General features: G+C 40.2%; 1 protein-coding gene across 2 annotated transcripts in view; it reads left to right on the forward strand.

Annotated features, from left to right (window-relative positions):
• GTF2F2 (general transcription factor IIF subunit 2) overlaps window positions 1-23,704 on the forward strand; it is a 91,980-nt gene that overhangs the window by 48,128 nt on the left and 20,148 nt on the right. The window lies entirely within an intron of this gene.

Raw genomic sequence — 23,704 nt, forward strand, 5'->3', positions numbered from 1 at the left:
GTGCTTTCCAGATTTCAATGAGGGACGTGTTTAGTACTAAGGGACGTCCGTCCTGTTCCCAGGGCAGCACCAATTCCTTCTTTTCATCATCTTTTCCATCTGTAGTATGAAAGTCACACTGTAATGGGTGAAAATCTCTGAAAGAGAGTGCTGTTTTAACTATCATGATTTATTCTGTGTTACTAGACATACTAACCTTCTGGTCTTTTCGTTTACCATCATGCTTGACCCTGTCAGGGAAGGTCGGATAGCTAGCTGGTATACAAACGGCCATTTCTACGTCGGTGTCAGAGTTCGGATGTAAATCTTCATTTTCTCTGTTGCAGAGCAGAGCTCACTGAAGCTCATGGATCTCTTCCTAGCCGCCATGCCAGATGCTATAGTCATGCTGAGTACTGCTGGTGTTCTGGGTTCTGCAAAACTGCTTTGGCAACTACAAGGCTGACAAGCTCAAATTTACACAATATGTAGAATGTCAGCATCACAGCACATCTTCTATTTTTAAGCAACTTTGTTCACATACTACTGATGATATTTGCAATTTGTGAGAGATCGGTAGACTAGTATCGTCCAACAGTTACCCTGCTGCCAAGGAGCTCCAAAAATTGTATGATATCACTGAGTACTAAAAGTTATCCTTGTGCAAAACCAAAGATTAGAATCGCCAGGTGGCAAGCTCTGTTGGTGATGTATTGATTTCCTGGTTTATTACAATATTTCTGAAATTCATGGAACTGCAGAAAGGCACTAAAACAATGGCCTGAAGGTTGACAGGGTACACATTTGTCCATCCAAATAGCACTTGTTACTTGGGATGTCGCCAAGTTCAAACAAGTTCATAGATGACAAACCATCCATCCTCTATTTCTGGTTTTTTTTTGAGGGAGCGTCTGTCTGTAGGGCTCCAGTGCTTCTCAAACTGGGGTTCCCTGTGATCAGCGGGTGATTTAATTCCTGAAGACATGGCAAAATTCCAGTGGAAGCTTAACTCCTAGAGTGCTACAGGGTCAGCTACACCACGGGGGAAGCAAACAGAGGTATCTCCTGTGCTTCTCAAAGGCTCTGTGGGTGGAAAAGATCCCAGCTTTAGAAATTAATCACAGCATTACGTTTTATGGGAGAATCTTTCATTCTCTAAAGACCTCAGATATTCATACAAGATACTGAAGCACTGCAACTGTCAGTTAGTACTCAGATGCAATCCTGAAATGTTTTCCAAAAGAGAGGAAATATTTTGCAGCCACCTGCCAATACTCGAGTCAGGGACATTTTTAAAATGGCTTGGGAGTTGAATTCAAATGAACACCATAAAATGAAAAAGAATACTAAGTTACTTTTTTGTTTTTGAGAGAGAGAGGTATAATGTAAAATCCTTGGAATTTCAGTCATCTAGAATACTTAAACTCACTTTTTTTCCCCCTGAATTAGCTGGGTAGAGAAAGGAAGACTGCCAGTATCAGAGGCCAACAAATTATACTTAAGTTGCTAATACAGTGAAGGAACTTTAAAGTCCTAGGGGGTTTATTTACATTTCAAATCAAGTGCAAATCATTTTCAGTCATACTTCTCACAAAAGCTCTTCTACAGAACATTACTTTCCACAGCTTGAAAGAAGCAGAAATGAATACAAAGGACCACTGCCTAAAATATTTCTTACGTACATTCATGTGCATGCACAAATTTAACAATACTATAAAAGCGATGGTTTTCAAATTCTTTGTGTTTTCCATGCCTGCATTTAAATACAGACACATCTGCTTATGGCCTTAAGAGATATATATGCTGCTGTTTTATTTCTGTTACCATTGCAAGACCAACATGGCTGTGAGAGAACAGGATGGTTTCTCTTTGAAATGAGATTTTATCAACAGAATGTGACTTAAATGTCAGTGCTAGTGATGTGCAAATCATGAAAGTATTCCTTCCTTTTGAGTCTACATTGAGTTTGAAATTTGCAAGTTGCTTTGTGCTTTTTAATGAAACACGTTTCTTAAGTGAACCTTGCAGACAGTAATCGTACAGTTGCTGGGGTTTCTCATTATGATCTATTATGATGTTTCTGCTAGGCTGTTACCTCCTTTGTTTGCAGTTAGTGGTTTTGGCTGGGATTTAGTCATTGTCATTTCAGTATCTGTGATGCTTCGCTGAAAAATTTTGCACTATACACTTAGCCAGTACCATCAGTGGGACCTAACACAAATGCATCTGCACTGGTAGAAAGAGTATTGCAAATCTGGCCATAAGTATGTTTGTTGAATAGTACAGTGTCCACGTGAAACCGTTGTAGGGCCGATGTGCTTTTTCTATACCTGAGATTGAAATGAGAAGGTTTTCCTGAGCTAACCTTGTACCTTGAATGCTGGGATGTACCCCAACAGCAAAGCATGAGAGTGCTGTGGGCTCACTGCAGCTCAGTTCCTTCCTTTCTTGCTGCCCATGGCAGAAAGCTGGAACTGAGCAGTTTTCTGACAACTACCTGTAATAGTTAAGGTTTAGGATCAGTATTAGTTTACATTACAATTTTTTTTTAGTTTGTTCTTGTATCATATGGTTGTCTTCTGTAGCAAGCATAAATATATAATAATATGCAAGGTCCTGCACCTGGGTCAGTATCTGTACAGAATGGGGGATGAATTGCTCGAGAGCAGCCCTGCAGAGAAGGACTTGGGGATCCTGGTGGATGAAAAATTGGACGTGAGCTGGCAATGTGCGCTTGCAGCCCAGAAAGCCAGCTGTATCCTGGACTCCGTAAAAAGAAGTGTGGCCAGCAGGCTGAGAGAGGTGATTCTGCCCCTCTACTCCGCTCCTTTGAGACCCCACCTGGAGTGCTGCATCCAGCTCTGGGGTCCCCAGCACAAGAAAGACATGGACCTGTTGGAGCGGGTCCAGAGGAGGGCCACAAAAATGATCAGAGGACTGGGACACCTCTCCTATGAAGAAAGGCTGAGAGACTTGAGGTTGTTCAGCCTGGAGAAGAGAAGGCTCCAGGGAGACCTTATTGCAGCCTTTCAGTACTTAAAGGGGGCTTATAAGAAAGATGGAGAGGGACTTTTTACTCAGGGCCTCTAGTGACAGGACAAGGGGTGATGGTTTTAAACTGAAAGAAGGTAGGTTTAGATTGGACATAAGGAAGAATTTTTTTACAATGAGGATGGTGAGACACTGGAATAGGTTGCCCAGAGAAGCTGTGGAGGCCCCATCATTGGAAGTGTTCAAGGCCAGGTTGGACGAGGCTTTGAGCAACCTGATCTAGTGACAGATGTCCCTGCCCATGGCAGGGGGGATGGACTAGACGATCTTTGAAGGTCCATTCCGACCCAAACCATTCTGTGATTCTGTGAAGGTAATACATGGATATAAGGATGGACAATCAGTTTCATGCCTAAGGCAAGGAACTGACTCCTGCCCATGCAGTGAAGGCAGAAATGTCATGTTGCACAGGAGCTGTGAAGATCTGTTTTGCCTTGGAGTCGACTGTTCCAGGTGACTGCTCCGTGCTTTCCCAACACCTCACAAAAAGCCTGAAATGTCCAAATACAAAGTTAAAATGGATGGTGCGGCACCTGAGAGTTGTCAGCTCCTCATGTTTCAGGTGCTTGCAAGCCATGAGTTTGGAAGCAAGATGTAGCATAAGGTGAAACAGAGAGAGATTATATGCTGATATTTGAAATTAAAGTTTCTCATAGAGTGTCATTAATATAGCAAAGCCACTAAATAGAAATAACAAATAAAAAAAGAGAAGCGTGCTGATCTTCACCCAAGTTTCTGACACATGTAAATGCTGATAATGTTCTGCACTAAAAGTGATTCTGCACAACTGAATTAATATCCTATTGCTATCCATGTATATCATATCAGTATATATTGATGTGTGTCACCTACCCTATCAAAATTCTTTCTTTTTTTTTATCTTTGGGATCCGTTGTCTTTAGTAAGGTGTTGTAACGTAGCTATCTAAAGCCACTTATAATTGGGCCATCTCTGAACAATTTCGAAACCACTGTGTGCACAGACCAGAATTTACACTTACAGGTGAAGGAGGGCAGTAGTGAAACCTGCGGTGGGAGACTAACTGAAGTTGGGATGTTTTGGAGGACAGACTGATTTTTTTCAATTGCTCACTCTCTGTGTGTCTCTTTTCCATCCCACGCTTTTCCGTCCCTTCTCTCATCCAGCACAGTTACCTCATTCAGACTTCAAGTGTGCTGGATGCTTATAGTGTTGCCAAGCACTGTCAAAGATTTGTGGACAGGAGTTTAGGGTGGCCTTTTCTGACTCAGATGAAATTGCAAGTGAGTTTATCCAGGGGTCGTCTTCATCAGCAGTTTTAAAAGATAAAGCAATTTAATTCTGTGCTCAGCTTGTACAATGTATTCTATTGACAATTTACATTTTATTTTACCAATAACTAATGCCAGAGATAGCAAACTTCCAACTTTATTAATGTATTAGTCCAGCTTGGCACATGTGTCACAGAATTCGTTCTGCTGCACGTCCAAAAAGACCTGCCAGAAATTAACAGGTATAGCACCATCTTGCAGGTCCTGGACACACTGAAACAGTAACTGAGAGGAGTGTGAACAGACTGGGTCCTAACCCAAGTTAATGCTGATGAAGTATCTATGTTAGGTCTTTGAATATTTCAGTATTTTTGCAGGAATATCTGGCTAACCCCTTTTTTAATGCTAGTGGCAGAATCAGGAGGAACTGTACCCTGCGACTAGTAATACAAATTTGAATTACTGTCCTGCTGTTCCCTCAGATTGTGTGTATGCGCTTGAGTGCTGACTGAGACCTTGCCAAGGAGGAAGATAAAGAAGAGATAGTAATGAATTAGGAAAAGAAACAGCTCACCAAAGAGCTTTCCTCTGCTCCTTCTGCTCTTGGACTGTATTCAATTTTGAGGCTTTGCGCAGCACTGCCATTAACAGGCATAGGGAAGTCTGGGATTTTACAGGGTTCAGTTCTGTGAATAACATAAGGCTCTGGCTTCGTGACTCCAGTCTGCAGACGGTGGAGACACATGGGCTTCTGTCCTTCTGCAGAATCAGTTGAACCATGTTGACTCAGGTTGGAATAAGGTAGGAATGTGACAACAGCTTTAAGATGAAGAATCTAAATGTAAAAAAATAGGCTAACACAAGTGCTTAGCTTCTCATGAGCCCAGGCTCTTGTTAATCCTGAGACCATCGTGACCACGACAATGTAACCGCTTCAGATCTAAAAGCAGAGGGAGGTGAAAAAATCACTTGCAAAATCATTTTGATTAAAAAGAAAAAAAAAAAAAAAGAATGTTTAGTTGGGGCTAGAAGCAATGAGACACACATTCTGGCTGCTAAGCTCATTTTTAAAAGTTCCTGTGTCATATCTGAAAGAAGGAAAAGAAAGGATCCTAGCTCTCTGACAGTGTTAAGTATAGCTGTTTCTGAGGTTAAAAAAAGCCCTATGTTCAAAACTTGTTACAAGGTTGAACATTATCTGTATCATAGTTCACTCCATTTTTTTTCCTAACTGGAAAACAGACAGGAGAAACGGGAACACAAAAATATCCATGGCCAGATTTCTTTATGTAAAAAAAATGGAAGAAAATCCCAGCTTTCTGGAATATATTGAGAAGTCATCTTTAAAGAGAAATTTCAGTATATGTGAGTGTAGGCGGGAGATAAAAACGTGTGATAAAAATAGCAGGCTACATGGAAATCAACACTGATATGTGGATGCATACCTGGAGATGTTACATGATAATATCTGAGAGAGAAATGTGCATTAGGTCTGTATTTATATAATACTTTACAAAATGAAAAAAACCTTCATTTTCAAATTATTTTTCAAATTATATTTCAAATTATTGCTTTATTTTGAATTCTGATTTCAACTCAAACGTTGGCTCCTGTTCTCACCTTTGGGAACTACTTAGAAAAATCAAGATCATTTAATTACTTTGAATTGGTGGCACATGTTGAAAAGTGACTTTTTGAAGTCCTTGAAAAGTAGGTATTCTTTCTCAGAAGTAAAATGCAGGGAATAAGTATTACATCCTAAAAGTCTGAAACAGTGATCAAAATGCTTACAGCACTAAGGAACAGCTATATTGCAGAAATGACCTTTCAGTTGACAATAGGTCAATTGATCAAAATCATGATTTTCAAAACAAGTGCGTGTTTTTGTAGGCTCTCAGGAAGCACAGCTGTGCGTACAACAAGCTGAGAATTTTCATACACAGTCTTTTTGGTATCAGAAGCAAAAGATACATTTTGTAGATTGACAAAATGTATAACTTCATGAGGTTAGTTTGTTTATACTGTATAAAATAAACTGCCCTTCAAGTCGGTATGGTAAGCCAACTGGGAAAACCATCAGTACTTTTACTTGGCACTATTTAGTGATTCTCTTACTGTACCTAATGCCTTCAGAAAAACAAATTTCAGATGTGCTCTTAAGTGTCAGTTGGTCTTTGTTATTATCAGCATGGTGCAGTAGCAGCATCTGTCTATGGGAATGCAATTTATGATAAAATACAGCTAATTAAATCCCTGGAGGATTTATATTCACACATGCTGTGAAACTGAATCATACAAATATTTCCTATTAAATTGTAGCAGAATTAAAGCATCTGTTTTAATTTCTAACTGTGTGCACCTAAACCCTTTTCCCCTGTCTTTCTACCACAAATGTAAAGTAATACGAAATACACTTTATTACTGCAGTATCGACCAGAAGAGATACTCGGGGTAACTTGGAGAGAAACACCTACAGCATAGTTATGCTGCCGCATAATGGAGTAGGAGTAATGGTGTAGGTTTTATAAACTGACACCTAAATCACCTGATCTGAGTAGATTATTAAAATTGGGTTTATTGCTATTTCTTTTTTTAACTCTTTAGCTCTTCTTTTGTATTAGTAGACAAATATCCAATGTAGTGTCCACTCTAGGGGAAAATGCTTCCCATGTACTATGGGAATTATTTGGTTTAATTACTTTATAGGCTCCTGTAAGAACTTATTTCCTATTACACTCTACTTCACGTTTATAAATGTGCATAGTACAACTGAAAGAGATGTGATATATCACATGCTATAATTACCTAAGCATATCGTTTGTGGAAGTATAGAAACTGGCAAAATGGAGGATAGGATAAAGTTTTGGTGCAATAAATAGGATTATATTTTTATCTTCTGTGTATATACTGGGACTTGAGCCGTATGAAGGAAAGTAAGATTTGTGAAAGCTGCTTGAAAAGCAGCTGCTTGGCCTAAACAGGGTGCAGTCATTCATCTAAATTGATGAGAGAAAAGCAAATAAATCATAAACTGATCTATGGATACTATTTTCCACCAAAGATTTCAAACTTAAAACAGATAAAAGATACATTTCTTTCAATATAGTTTAAAAAATAATCGTAAAACAATATATAAGGAATCATAGGTAAAGTGTTACCAGCTTTAGTGAATCCAAGCTGGTATGTTTTAGCTATAGATACACAAGTTAGGAAATAAAATGGCATACATATTTTACCTGTGTTTTTTCTTCTCTGAAAGGGTCAGTAAATCCAAATGAGTTTATACACCTCAGGGGCTTCTTGGTCCCTGAACATCTGGGTGATGAGGCTGGAAGAAGGCCCTTGGAAACAACATCCTTTCTTGTAGAGGAATACAACCAAATTAAACGTATGTAATTAGTGATGTGTTCCAATCTGTACATGGGCAGCTGTGTGATTGGTGCTGTGTAAATATTACAGAGATAAACATGAGTAATGAAAACCAGGAAGTGCCTAATTATGCATGGAGTAATTTGGAGTTACACAGATTATGGGCAGATCAATTTCAGAAACTAATGAGTGAAGCACAAGTGTCCTATGTATTACCCAGAGAAGATGAAGAGGATTTATAAGCATATTTGCCCAAATGTCACATATTTCATTATTTTAATAAAAGAATAAACAAAGTTCAAGCCTGAGATTTAGGAAACCTGCTGAGTGCAAAGTAGAAATAATACTCGATAGAGATGTCCAAAACTTGCTAGAAAGCAAGCACACAAGCACTTACTAAGTTCAGAAAGACCTATGTTCTTTTTGGAAGCAAGGGAAACATCTTGTTACGTGGTCAGGTTTGATGTTTATACGGGCCTTTTGATGCATTTGTGTGTCTATATGAAAAGTGACTGATGTACAAGACGCTTATTTGGCAAAATTTAAAAGGCAAAAATGAAATGATGTTTTGAATTCATGACACACTATACTACCCAAGTAGTTATTAGGAGCTTTTAGGGCCTGATCCCTAAATCCTATCAAATCAAGGAGGAAGACTTCCATTGGGTGCAGCAGGTATTAAATCCAGACCTTTAATGGTGGTGCAGAATCCTGTCTTAGCTATATGTTGTGGTCATATAATACTTGGCTTGCTTTTTTTAACTTTTTCTCACTTTTCTCGCTGGTCTGTCTCTACTACGTAAGCAAAGAAGATAATGCTATAACGGTAGGTTTTTTTCCCTGAAACAAAATGCAAGGTGGAGGCCACCCAGTCTGTAACACTGCCTTCAGAATGATTAAACGTTGCTTTGTCACCCGAGCGCTCTTCGGATAACCTGGCTTTTCACACTGGCTTGACAGTTGCGTCTCTTCTCTTCATTAATCGCTACGAACACAAGCAAGTTCCCTGAAATGTTACTGTCTGAATAAAATAAATTGAACCTGGCTTTGTCTTTGGTTTTGAGCCTGAATTGAAAGTCCCCTGTAAAAGGAATTGAGGCTAAAAAGGGTCATCTGCTCTGAGCTCTCAGGGACCAGGTAATTAGCACATGCTGCCTTTTTGCCTTCTATTAAGATAAATGAGTAGTTTTCATTCAAAGTATAGGAACCTTCCTTACTTTAAAAACATAATGGTTTTCTTTGGTTTTGTTCAGAATGTTTCTTAAGTTAAATAAAAAAAAAATGTTGAAGGTTTGGCAAGATGCAGAAGTACTTCCAGTTCATTGCAATGTTAATAAAGAAGGGAAAGAAAAGTCAGGTTTAGAGGATTTAGCTATATAAAAGCCGTCTGACAAGAGAATCATCTTGTTCAGACATAGCTTCTGGCTGCAGTAGATAGGAGCCTTTTGGAAACAACTCTATCAAAGTAAATGACTCAAAACAAGCAGCTAGTAACCCATCTCCAAGGAAAATGAAGCTGTAGTCTTTTTTTTTTTTTTTAAATAACCAAGATAACAAGAAAAAAATATTTGACTCCATCAGCAGTTTCTATTTCTCATTGAAATAGCCTCAAGGATGCCCTATTTTGACTTCTTGATGGAGATTAAAGGGCAATAGCAGCTTCACTATCTCCACCTACAAATGCATGTGTTTCTCCTAAGAACCCTTAGTATATGAAAAAAATTCCGTCTGATGTCCCTAATCTCCTATGTGAAGTACAGAAAATTAATATCTTACAATAGCTGCCTGTTGGCCCTCTTTTCTGTTTATTGGTTATCTTTTTTCCTCCATATTGTGCCTTTACTCCTTTTTGAAGAAATCCTCCTTTGTTTATGTAATTGTGGTTTCTTGGTTATTTAAAAAACTCTTCCAAAAAAACCTCCTGATTTTCTGTAACATGTTTCCGTCTACATTTTCATTCTTCATTTTCTCTAGCTTTAGGAGATGGGCCTATCTGAATGTCTGTACAGATGCATAGGGTTCCCTGCTTGAGACTGTTCTCATCATGTCATGACTATGTTGCTTTATCCTGCATAAAGGTAGTAACTCCCAAACTTTTTTTAACTTCATTTTAGTTCCTTTCTGTCATGGGTGTAAATACTCAGCTTTGTCATGGATGTCCATCTGGAACAAATAATTTAATTTCTCTGCAGTTTCATTGGCCAGCAGGAATAAATGTTTCACTTTTTTCCTCTTCTGCCTGTTATTGGCTTAACTATTTAGCCTGCATGTTATCCCAAAGTGGTACCTCTGTGTTTATTCGCATGTTCAGGGCATGGCCCCGTGGGGTTTGTTAACACTCTCTGTAATATGCCCGTATCCAAGGGTCATGAAAGGCACTGCGTTTTAGATAGTCAATTTTATGCCATGTTTTTAGGTGGGGGAGTAGGTGTATGAAGAAGCTGACCAGTCCAGATTTGGCAAGTGAGCTGATGGTGTTCCTCTGCATGTCCTGCCAGAAAGTCTGTGGCACGGTCACTTCCCACCTTCAGGCAAAACCCAGCTTCATCTTATTTTCCTTTGCCTATATGGGTCATACGAGATGCTTCTTCCCTCCAAAACTCTGAAGTCAAAAGCCTTGCTTTTGAAATGATACTTTCTCGACTCAGAAAGTCTTCCTTTCAATTTTTCTTCTATCTCTCAGACTTATTTCTAGCAATAGGATTGCAACAATATATGCCTTTGTGTCCTTGTATTGGATCTCATCCTTCTGTTAAGAGGTACCTTTCAGCAGAAGCTAATTAAATCTTCCACACATTTGGAATTACATTAAAATTCTTTTTTTTTTTTTCTCTCATCTACTGTAGCTGTTTATGACATTTGATTACTGGCCCGGTAATTAACATTTCTCAGGACTGTCATTTCAAGTGAGCGAGAAGAAACCACAACAATGTCTGATATGTTTTCCCTTTCTGGATTGTCAATTTTATCGAGCTGGAGTGAGCACTTAGCACATCCAAATCTTCATCTGTTTCTTACAGACTTGCATGTAGCTATGCTGTCGTTACAAAGGAGAGACTCTGCAGCTGCTCCCTTTTGATATGCCCTGGAGGGCGTACCTCGTGCCTCAGACTGCTCAAAGGAAGGGGAGAGTGCACAGCTGCTTCAGTTTTCCTGCTAAATCCAGCACTTTATGGTTGTCCTGTGATACACATAGTGCTGTATTTGATGCATCTCCTATGTTTTATGCCTGAATTTAAGACTGTCTCTGCTGTGTCAGAGCAAAAGCTGTCTCACTAAATGTCACAAAGAGTTACCAGTAATGGATGGCTTAGAGAAAACTGTTAGAACAGGGCGAGCACCTGCTGATACTTCCTCAGCACAATCCTTGAGTCTCCAGCAGCTCATACCTCAAGGACTGTTGGGTTGTCCTGGTGTTTAACAGCCGTCAATACAGTTATCTTTGGGGAATTTATCCTTTTGAACCCATATACACTTTTAGCATCCATAATATCCTGCAGCAAGAAGTTCCATCATTTATTTACAAGTTGCATGAAGAACTGCTTTCCTGTGTTTGCTTTGAATTTTCCTATCTTATAGATTTAATGCCTGCTAGTTCTGGTATTCAAACCATACAATTGTTCCTTGTTTGTTGTCTTCTGGACCAAATGATTTTGTAGACTTCAGTCATATCTTCCTCTCTCATTTTTCTCTTTTGCAGCCCTGAAGAGTCCTACTCCTAGTTTTCTCTTGCAACGTAACTTGTTCTGTACCTCTATGAATTTATACTGGGGCATAATAGTGCCCCAGTAGTTCTTGTTTCTTTTACTGTCCTTTCAAAGAAGACTGCCATTTTTAATATTCCATTAATTGCAGTACGTTACTGGCCTGGAAATAATAATCCTCGCTACTGAGGATGCATAGAATAATAATGGTGAAATCTCACCCTGGCTTCTCAAGCATTTAGCTCGGGTTCATTTTTGTGATGCTGACATGTCAGATGAGCATCTAAACAATTTGTCAGCCTGACTTTTCAGCTGCTTATAAGAAGGGGTCTTGTGTATGAGATATCAGCATTTCTGAAGTCATCTGCCCGGCTGCCCTGACAGTGGGTGGCGCGGGGAGCCGGCCGGCCTGGGAGCGGTGGGCTCTGGCATTCCCGGGCAAGTCACACGGCTGCACTGCCGGAGACAAGGCACCACGGATGCTGTGGCAGCCCCTGGGCTGGACTCTAAGATAGTTTTTGTCAGTTTTGTCACCACAGCAAGCCATGGAAATGGCAGTTGTGAAATGACAGGAATTGCGTTAATTTCAGTCAGCAGCTGCTGAGGATACTGGGAAAGCATATTTTGTTTTGGGAACATCATGTTTGGGTTTCCAAAACAAAATTTTGAAGGATTTCTGTTCCATGAAAACTTTAAATGTTGGCTTACCTCCTGATTCAAGTTTTTTTTTTTTTTCTCTTGAAAACACAAAAAGCATGTAATAAAAATTCAGATTTCCAGCCAGCTCTACTTACGCTTCGGTTGGTAGATTATTTATCTTTTTTTCTACATGTTATTAGTAAGAAACTTTATTACATCTACGCTGTTTGCATTTGTCTTTCTCTCATCACTGTAATGACTGTTAGTGTCCCAGTGTGCCGCTTAAATTTTCTTTTGCCTAATTTCGTTTCATTACTTCATTGCATAGCCTTCAAATAACCTAGCTGCTGTTTTGTTTACACCCTTGACATCCACAAATGATGATGCTTTTCAGTTGTTCTGCAGCTAAGCTATACCTATTTGTCTCATAGTCTTCTGACTACAGAGTAAATATGCAGCTATGGAAAATACACATTCTCTAATGTATATTAGTAGAAGCAGATGGTGCAATCTGTTCATCGATGGAATTCAGTTTCTAAAACTGATTTAATCTGGTTTGCAGCAAATACCGCTCTGGTACCGTCTGTCATGGACATGTGCAAAGGGAGAAATCCCATTTCAGGTTGTTTGTATTTCATTGCAAGAAGGTGTGTATTTCATGTGCTAGCCTGGGTATCACATACCAGAACATCTATTGTAAAGGCATGTTTTTTAAATCCACAAGACTACGTTCTTTGTAATTTGGTATTTTCGTATATTATTACTTTTCATTACTCTTTTTTTTTTTTATTTAAAAATAAAATTTTAAAAAATGTCCCTTTTACAAACCTCGTTTTCATGCAGCCATTAATAGAATTGGCACTCGAGAAGAAATGATCACAAATTATTTTTTCAATTTGTGAAGTGGAGAGGAATTTCAAATTAACTATAACAGCATTTTGCATAAATTGGCATTTTTCCCGTTGTGAAAAAGAAGTTTCCTCTTTTCTTCAGAATGGAGGATTTTCCAAAATTATCAAGACCAGAAAAGCTGTTTGTGTTCTGTTTCTGCTAAGCCAAATGCAGAAAAGAATAGAGTGTGTAGTATCTGTTTCCTTCAGCTCAGACAGATCCTGTAACCTCTAAAGCAGGAACTACTCAGGTTGAAATGATGAATTGCCATAGAAGTCTTCAGTCTGTGTATAGCTGAAAAACCATGCTAGCGGAGACAGCTTTCTTCTCCCCACTTACCACAAACACAAAATGTTTGCAGCTCTAGATGGAGATTTTGCAAGTAATAAAGATGGGAAAGTCATAGGTAATGTATATTCTGTTTCCTTCTGCACTGAAGGATGTGGGAATCCTCCAAAATCTTGTGGAATTAATAAAATTAAAGGGTGTGGTGGAGTAGAGCAAGTAGTCTGAAAAACATTGCAGAAATAACATGATACAAAAGCATCCATTTGGAAGAAACCTGTTAGGCTTCTTACCTTTCTGAATAATTGCTTGACTATTCTCTGCATTTTGAGAATTAAATATTTGCTACAGCTGTTTCTTTCTTTTTAAGTGATTCTGTTTCCCAGTTCTTTTCTCTAGAGTGTCCTTAGCTCCTCTGGACTTAGGGCTAGAATTTAAAAAATCGATCTCCCACGCAATTTAAACACTGTTCACCAGCTCCAAAGCTGTCAAATGTCACGACTTTCAGAAAAGATGGTTTGTTTCCCAGTTCCCCTCGAGGTGCTTATAACTTTATTTTTGTACAAAGCCAGTAATTAATACACAAGAAAAATTAATAGGCATACTTCAAGGTGATAATATTGTGTAAAAAGAAAGGAACATAATAGGAGACATATGAGCGGGGAAACTAAAAACTGCCTTTTTGTAAAGTAGTAAGTATATGTGATATACTGTGACTGTTCCTAAAAATATACCATGTATGTCACTGAAGAGAGGACAGATACGCAGCAGTTCACACCATTCTCAGCTGACCTATATTTACTGCTGTGTATCCTCTGCAGACAGCGGTATGTGTATTGTTCAGTACAGATCACTTCTCACATCGGTATTAAATGTTTTTAAAAAATTTATAACTCTCAAAATCTCTAATCCCAAAGTAACTTTTTATAAAGTTACAATTTTATTAGCATTTCTAAGTGTGGTGGGTTGACATTGGCTGGCCGCCAGACGCCTACCCAGCTGCTCTTTCACTCCCCCTCCTCAGGAGGACAGGGGGAGAAAATAAGATGAAAAACTTGTGGGTCGAGATAAAGGCAGTTTAATGAAAGAAAGCAAAACCAAAGGAGATTTATTCTCTAATTCCCATCAGCAGGTGATGTCCAGCCACTTTGTGGGAAGCAGGGCCCCAGTACGCATAGCGGCTGCTTCAGAAGACAAACGCCTTAATAACAAATGTCCCCTTTCTCCTCCTTTCTCTTAACTTTTATTGCTGAGCATGACATCGTATGGAGTATCCCCTTGGTCGGCTGGGGTCAGCTGTCCTGGCTGTGTCCCCTCCCAACCTCTTGCCCACCCCCAGCCTACCGGCCTTTGGGTAGCCCTGGTGCTGTGCGGGCACTGCTCAGCAGCAGCCAACACATGGGTGCGTCACCAGCACCCTCCTAGCCACCGTATGGGCTGCTATGGGGAAAGTTAACCCCATCCTAGCCAGACCCAGTACGCTAAGATATGGTGTTTTACACTGCCATTTGATATGTATATGCACACTGAATTAAAAATTGTAGAAGTTTTTGCAAAACCGTACTCATTTCTCAATAATAATAGTTTCGCAGTATATTATATTTCATGTTTGGATTACTGACTAACAAATTCAGTTCCATGCAGGTTTATGACAAACCAGTGAAACTTGTGTGGAACATTTCTTCTTGTATATATTTATTTTTTTTTTAATTGCAGCCTTAGGTGTAATTAAGAAAAACTACGCAGAGCAGACTTTAAAATATAATGGTCCTGAAGCTTCTTTCAGGACTTTTTTTTCTATGGAGGACGTACTCAACCAAATTACACATGCATGGAGTCTGCTTTCACACAGATCTTACGGACAAACCCAATTATCCAGCTTCCTATTAGGGAAGCTAGACAACGTTTGTCTTCAGCCATTAACTGGTTTTGGAATTTGTCATGCCAGACGAATCTATAATCAAATCTTTGGGGTTTTTTATTTAATAACATAATAGGTATGGCTTCAGAAAGTCTGGGTGAGTTTCTTTGCGTTCACAAATAACAGGCACTCTTCTGAAAATCTCTAATTAAGAGAAGAATACTAATGTAGCAGAGCTCAGAAGTGCGTGGAGCTAAGCGTATTTCTTAACAAATAAGCTCCCTAGGGAGTGTTCAAAAGATAATGTTCTGGGCTACCAGCTTATGTTGTTGGTTTTTTCTCCAAAACAAAGGCAAAGGTAGTTTTTAAATTATATTTTTAAAATGCACAATGAAATCTTAACACTTCCTGGGCTCAGCTGCCTCAAAACTTAGCCATGTCCTTGTTGTACCTTGTGGTCATTGGTGTGCTTTTTAAAAGGAAGTATTGGAAAGATTTTTTTGAAATAACTTTGAGAATTGTTGGTTTAAAGTTGTAGCAGAGCTTCAAGCTGAGCCGCAGCCTCCAGATCCTGAGGGTATTTTCAAAATACTGAGTGAGAGCTCTTATCAGGGGCTAACGGTGATACACTTGTGGCTGTGAGTAGCACCTTAAGCCCCAGAGATGATGCGCAGAAGCCAAGGAAGGCTTTTTAAGAAAACGACGCTCACGTTTGCCCTCTGCAGCAGGATTTCAAAGACCAGACCTCGGGGAAGGTGACTCGAGCCAGGCTGAATGATGCAGGGCTGGTGTAAAACCATCCTTCACACAGCCTGGCGAGTGGGAGCAGAGGTCTGTGGCCGGCAGCCCCGTGGTGGTTCTTCTCTCCCCGTTGCCGTCACCTCCCAGCCGCCGAGCAGCCCGGCAGCTCCCACCCCTATTCCTGCTCGCCGGGCTCCCTCCGCACGGCTGGTTTCTGCCTCTAGCTTTGCTGCAGCCACGTACCCCCTTGCTCTGCTTGTGGGAGCACGGTCCCTACTCAAACAACAGCTGAGGGATGTCATAGCAGAAATTTCCAAGCGGAGGTGGGCAGGTATGTAATGCATTGGGAGAGGGAGCTGGGCAAGCACTTGTTTTGCAAAATAGGAGGAGGTAAAATGTAATTAAACTGTTTGAACAAATACAGCAGAGCAGCAGTGCTGTACAGTTGGCAAAGGAAATACAGTTGGCTGAAAGAATGATGATCAAACTTAAAAAAAAAAAATCTGTTTTCTACTTTAACTGATACATCTTTCAGTCTGGTCTTTGGTTTGCTGTGCTACATTTCTTTTTTTTTCTGCAGCTTGCAGGAGAAACTGGTGAGTTTTCCAGTTGGACGATAAGCAGGACTGCTTTTTCGCAGGGACTAGGGAGAAAGACAGGTTTATTTCCCTTCCTGTGTTTGCTCTGTTGTTTACAGCGTAGGGTTCCTAGGGTTGCTGAGCCTACAAAGCTTTTCTTTTTAACTTAATGCTGATTTTGTTTGGATTAAGCATGTTTTCAGAGTTCAGTTAACAACAATTTGGTTCTCTTTGCTTGCGGAAGAGAGTGTTGGGTGGGTTAATTCAGCAGTTTAGTGCAAGCATATGGTTAAGCTATTTGACAGTAGCTGAACCGTGCAAGATTACCTTTTAACTTATCGACGGCAGCATACAGTCATTGGCACATTAACACATAGGCATGCGCAGTGCTTTCTCCCAGCAGTTTTGTTTCAGTGCCCTTTGCAGCCATCCCTCGCTGGTTGTTTCCAAGTTTATTTTAACAGAAGGGAGGTAGATGTCCTCAAAAAGGCGTTCCGCTATCTGGCATTTTAGGTCTGCAGGCTAAGGAAGGAAAAGGCAGAGAAAAACTTCAAGAATTTGAGCCAGCTAGGTTTTCTAGGGAAGCAATCCAAATGTTTCCCAGATTGCCACAAACTGTTAAATTGTTTACAGTAAATTTTAACTGGAAGATCCCCAATGGAGCCAGATGCTGTGGCTGTTTGCAGAGCTATCGGGGGAGTGGTGAGGTATCTGGGAAGTGGAGTTTTAGAGATGGGAGCACGTAGTCAGAGGCAAAGTGCTGGCAGCTGTAACCTAAAGATGTTTCGCAGGAGAAGAGGGGGAGAGGTTCATACTGAGGAGAGTTAGCTGAGATACTGTAGGGATTTTTTTTTCTCATTTGAGGACTTGTAGCCAACAGTCTGCCTCTTTCTTTCCAGCTTCTCTTTAGCTGTGAGCAGTTCATTGCAGACTTTCCCAGGTGGCCAAGAAGGCCAACAGCATCCTGGCTTGTATCAGAAAGAGTGTGATCAGCAGGACCAGGGAAGTGATCGCCCCACTGTACTCGGCCCTGGTGAGGCCGCACCTCAAGTACTGTGTTCAGTTTTAGGCCCCTCACTACAAGAAGGACATCGAGGTGCTGGAGTGTGTCCAGAGAAGGCAACAAGGCTGGTGAAGGGTCTAGAGCACATGTCTTATGAGAAGTGGCTGAGGGAGCTGGGGTTGTTTAGTCTGGAGAAGAGGAGGCTGAGGGGAGACCTTATTGCTCTCTACAACTACCTGCAAGGAGGTTGTAGCGAGGTGGGGGTCAGTCTCTTCTCTCAAGTAACAAGCGATAGGACGAGAGGAAACGGCCTCAAGTTGCACCAGGGGAGGTTTAGATTGGATATTAGGAAAAATTTCTTCACCAAAAGGGTAGTCAGGCATTGGAAGAGGCTGCCCAGGGAAGTGTTGAGTCTCCATGCCTGGAGGTATTTAAAAGACGGGTAGATATGGTGCTTAGGGACATGGTTTAGTGGTGGACTTGGCAGTGCTAGGTTAACAGTTGGACTTGATGATCTTAAAGGTCTTTTCCAACCTAAACAATTCTATGATTCCATGACTGAGCTTGTAAATCATCCACCTTTTTTACCAGGAATTCAAGACCTAGGCCTTTCAGGGTATGGTAAAGATGTAGCTTTCCTGTCTAACAAACTTATTCCTGAAATTCTCCTTTCTTGTTCCCATTAGCAAAATGTTACACCATTTCTGGATCTGCAGACACCAACAAGAAGTGTTTGGCTTTGTGTTACCTCGACTTAAATTATTTATACCATTGTTTTCAAAGCAACAACAAGCACTGCAGATTAGTTGTGGCAGGAAAATGAAGATTATGTGATCTTGAGATAGGTCCATTTATTTTACTTTTAGAAATAATTAATAGTTGAGATCTGAAATTTCTCTTCTAAAATCTAAATTGAAATAGCATCTAACAAATAAATCCATTTGTTATGGAGAAATTTGGGGACTGAGGAAAATGGGAGCAGAAAAGAAAACTGCATCTTTGAAAATGAAAGTGGGAAAGGAGACTTTATCTTTAAAAACATGATAAAAAGGCATAGATACATGGTGATTCTTCATCAGTTTTGGTTTTTTGAATCATGACAGGATGTTTTTCTATAAATGATGTAGCATAGCGAAATTGAAATTATGAGCCTGAGGTATCACTGGATACTCTTCAGTCAGTAGTACACAGGAGAAAAATTTAGGTTATCGTTTCATGATTAGAATGGTCACTTCTGTCTTTAAAATATATAAATACCTGAAGGTAACTTCATTTTTAAAGATCTGTTTTGTCTTGGTTTTTACATTAGGATGTCAGATCTTTTCTTCCCACTTATCTACTCAGGCATCTAAGTATAATATTGGCAGTAAGTGGTTTATGATATCAAAGAAAATATTCAAGTTGAAGTTTTTCTTAAACAGGAAGCAATTTATGTTCTCAAGTACAGGCTCACACACTTTCAAACACAGTGTTTATTCGTATTGACGGGAGAGTGGGCAACCCAGGGTAGTCAGGATGGACCTAAAATATAGAACCCAATGGTCCCCCAAGTTTGGATAAGAACAAGACTCCAAACTGCATAACTTTCAGAAAGGTGTACATGGCATAACAGGGTGCAGAGCTGGGAATAGTGCTTGACTTTAAACATGTCTTATACCAGGTCCTGTTCAAAAATCTCGGGGGCATGGGCATCATTTGTCGTCTAGAGCAAAACTCAAAGTTCTTAGCATGTGCAGGATTTAACCCTTTCGCCCATGCTGTCATTTTTGGCAGCCTGCATTTTGTCAATGGTGTTTCAAATGCTTTATTTCTGGGTTGGTTGGTTGGTTGGGTTTGTTTGTTGACAATTTAGAATAAACTTCCCTTAGTAAGAGGCAAGACATTTCCAAATGTCTGGCTGTAAAGCAAGAAAAAGTCTTGAGCCAGCAACAGGAGAGAGAAAACTATTCCTTACACTTTTGCCTTAAAAATAAGTACACTTCTTAATATGTTTTTGCATGTATTTAAGCTCACACATTTCAAGAAGTCTGACCCCTCCCCAAAACCACGCAGTCTTTATTTTATTTTCCAACTTACCTTCTAAACCATCTAGTAGCACAAAAGAGGAAGAAGTATGTTGTATAGTTGTTTCCTAAAGGATCTTTTTCGATAGGAACAATTAAAATATGTGTGCATGCATAGTTAAAATTGTATGTGATCCTTTTGAAAGGAATACATCTGGCTTTAATTCAGGAGAATAATCTTCATGTTAAAATTAAAGGGCTGGGCTTTTTCTATCCTACTTAGATTGCTAATGAGTCACTTTTCCTAGATCTCCAGTCTTCTCCTTCTGCATTAGTAGTAATGGGCTTGTGAGATTCCTGGTGCTTCCCCCGAAGCAAGGAACCGCTTTTGCTGGTTATTCATTCCTACTGATATTTAAGACACGGACATCTGCGTGTGTTGTATGGACTGCTGTACAGATGGTGTCAGATGGTTAGCTCAGAGGTAGAGGTCTGTAGATCCTCCTGTGCATGTCTGAGCTGAACAAACCCAAAGGGAAACTAAGACTTTTTAACCTACTTTTTCCCCTTCCTCACTGTTTTTCTGGAGTATGTGCACCAGAGTCCGCTTCCTATCCAGCTGCTCCCGTTGTGTCGTGCTTCTCTTCCAGCCTCTGTGTCGCCTCCCTCTCTTTTTCCACGTGGGACCGATGTGTGTCATGTATGTCTGCATGGCTCTTCAGAGCTCTCCGAAATTTCACCTGCGTTCCCATTTGTTCTGGCATGTTGCCTGATTTCTTCTGCTCAGCGTACCTTGTCACTCTGCCAGTCTTTTCCCTCCTCTCATACCTGTGCTTGAGGTACCCCACAAGCTCTGGACAACACAGAAGGACATACAGATTTTACTTCACCCTAGTTTTAGACCTTTCTGTCACTGGAATAAGCCACAAGTATAAGCACACTGGTTTAAAAATGTACTGTGTCCTGCAGTTTTATCCACTTAGAAACTAAGATGGGGTGCCCCACATAGAGATACAGCATGTAACAGAGTGTGCATGGATGCACTTGCACCCTGGCTTAGTCCTCAGAGAAGATTGTACCCTCTAGCTCTGCTTTTGTTTGTTCTTGAACTTGATCTTCTTGTTTGTGTTGGGATTTGTGTTGGGCTGAAAACTGGGCAGAACAGAGACATTCGTGGTGTGTGTATTAATAAGAAAATGTTGAAAGCATAGTAGAAACCAATAATGGAGTGTTTGTTTCCCTTCTGGGCACTAATTGATTGAATATGATGACTGTAGGATGGAAAGGACTGCAAAGTTGTGACATTTCCAACAACTGCAGAGCTGCAGACTTCTCTGCTCTTCCAGAGTACATGAATTGTAATACGGAAATGTTCATTTCTTTGCAATAAGTGATAGGGTGAGAGGAAACGGCCTCAAGATGCACCAGGGGAGGTTTAGACTGGATATTAGGAAAAATTTCTTCACTGAAAGGGCAGTCAAGCACTGGAAGAGGCTGCCCAGGGAAGTGGTTGAGTCCCCATCTCTGGAGGTATTTAAAAGACGGGTAGATGTGGCTCTTAGGGACATGGTTTAGTGGTGGACTTGGCAGTGACAGGTTACAGCTGGAATCGGTCTTAAAGGTCTTTTCCAACCTAAATGATTCTGTGATTCTATGACTGACCGTGCAAGGCCTTTCTGTCAATCCACAGCATGATAGCAGTGGAAGGGCCTTCACCTGGCAAGAGGGCGATGCTGGCTTGACCCAAGCCCTCCTGGAAGGGCAAGGAGGGTGCAGAGGCTGTCTTGCTTCACAAGGGTGAATGGGCATCTGTGCCCTGAAGGGTACCTGGTCAAGGACCCTTTTTGGTGCAAAAAGGGGTGTTGCCTAAAGGGGTGAAGCAACAAACAAAATGTACAGAGACACAAACCTGGACAGAGAAGCCTAATGGGGGCAAAGACAAGAAACAAACTTTGTCAGCCACACTAATGGATGGGCTACTTATAACCTCACTTAACGGTCACATTGCATAGAAGATATCTCTGAGTTATGATTCCATGTCCCCAGTATGGACCAGGCGCTGCCAGAGCCTGACTTCATCAGCATCAGGACACTTCTAGAGGAAGTATCCATAGACACATGCGAGCTTGATTAAAAGCATCCGTGATGTCAAGCAGATCTTACAATTTTCTTCATGCTAATTGCATTACGGCATCACTTAAAATGCTTAAAGTTGAGCATCAAATAATAGAGAAAGTTATTCAATTATATCACTCCTAGAATGCTAAAGTCTGTCTTATTTTATCTTTACATTATTTATCCTCACAACCACGGCCCAGAACGTTTTAATCATTTGCAGCACTAAACTCAGAGTGGAAAAATGGGAGCTTAGTGGTTTTAATAAATTATTCCCATTTTATCAAACCAGAAAAAAAAATGCATAAGAAATTGTTAGTTATTGTTGAATTGCCATTCATATCATCTCGTGTTCTGTACTGGAGAAAGATATGTAGAATTGGAGTCTTCAGTTATGACTGTGGTGCCTGTCTCAATATTAGACGTGAAATTACCTTATATTCATATGAGTCATTGCTCAGCCTTCAATATATATAGTTGAAGATGTCAGCTTCTGAGAAATCTAATAGATTTCATGAACATATAATAATTGCAGCACTTTTCTTGAAATGCCAGGATTTCAAGACTTAAAATTAGTTATAAATCATATTCTGTGTTAATAATTTGAAACATTTCGTTATTTAATGCTGGCAAATGCACGTCTTAATGCCATTTCCATTCAGCTTATCCTCTTCTCTGTCTGCCTGTCTAGTCTTTATAAATGGGGATGGACTCAATTTGCTTTGACTGGGTGTGTGTGCTGGAGTAACACTCAGCGTCTGAAGGAGAATAGTAGATTCACCCATGCACCAGGCTGCAGTCATCTGCCTCCATTTAACGTGAGACAGTAGGACTTTCCTTCTTACAACAAAACACAACATGCTGAATCTGCATGTTGCTAGTTCTTATCTTTCAGAATATATGACAGATTGTATAGCAACAGGTTGTCATCATTATTATTAGATAATGTGTATTTTTACCGATGAAGCGATTCTGGTCATTTCCTATGTTGTTTGTGATTGAGCACTGCCATGGGGTTGTTTTAGCAGGATGTGCCCCACAGGGTGCTGGGTTCCCTTAGTTCTCACAGAATTACAGAGACTTTGAGAAATTTCACCAGCTCTTAGGAGTTTTCATCTCTTGCCCATCATCTGCTCACTTAGTATAGTACTAATACTCTTGCCTGGAAGTCAGAAAAGATGCTACCTGAACCTCAGCAAGGTGCGGTAGTCCAAATGAACACAAGAGAAGTAGGTGTGAAGCTATATTGTTACATTTATTTTGTTAGGTTGCTTTGAATGTGATTCTGCAGGACGTATCTAGCTCTATCATATTCGGGATGCTTAGCAAAATAAGAAGGAGAAGAAAAAAAATCTTTGTTACCCCTGTCAGGTGTGGTGAAGCTTCATGTCACGCAGCTGCCTGTGTCTGGTTCAAATACAGAAATACTGCGTAAGGGACTGAGAGAGCATTAGTCCTTGGCTTTCACTCCCCTGGTACCAGGCTGGGAACTTCCTCAAGGAATCAGAAAAAAAAAAAAGTTGCAAAACTGTGCAGAGCTGAAGAGTTCATGTTTCTTCCCCTCCAAAGCTTTGGGCAGCAGGCCGGCTCTTTTCCAGCTCATCTCTGTCAGGTGATATTGCAGATGGAGAAGCAAACCAACTTTTCCTTTTTTGCAACAGTAAGGTTGGCTCCTTACTTACCAGTGCCCTGTGTAAATACAGCCAAGCACAAAAAGGAATTGCAACTTTTCAGTCCCATCCTTGCAATAATTTCTTTAGAAATGTCAAGAATTCAAGCCCTAGCAGCGTTTCTGATTAATACCTGCTTCTAATCTTTGAAACATTTGTTTTGTGGCAGAAGATTAATCAGAGGAAATAATCTATTCTAAAGGTCTTTGGTTTATTTTTTATTGCTGGAAAATAGATATATTTAAAAGCCATTGAGCATCTCCTCCTAGGAATGTACATATTGCCTTCATCTGTCTCCCTTTATGAGCCTGCTGCATGTTGACAACTGCTACAGAATTATTTCCAGCCTGTTCGAGTGTTTTTTCCCCTTATTCAACTGTAGGCACAATGACAAATCAGAGTTGCAGTATAAAATGTATTTTGCTGGGAAATGACCATGGCGAATTCAATGCCGTGCTGGTTACTTGCTGTATTTCAAGGCAGAAGATCTATATTTGATTTTGGGGGTGGAAGAGAAAACCAAAGTGTGCAGGCTGTTGACTGCTCTGTTGCTGATTTATTGGCA

Source organism: Nipponia nippon, unplaced genomic scaffold, assembly GCF_047370975.1.
Source record: "Nipponia nippon isolate SJK-2023a ecotype South Korea unplaced genomic scaffold, ASM4737097v1 scaffold_2, whole genome shotgun sequence".
NCBI lineage: Eukaryota > Metazoa > Chordata > Aves > Pelecaniformes > Threskiornithidae > Nipponia > Nipponia nippon.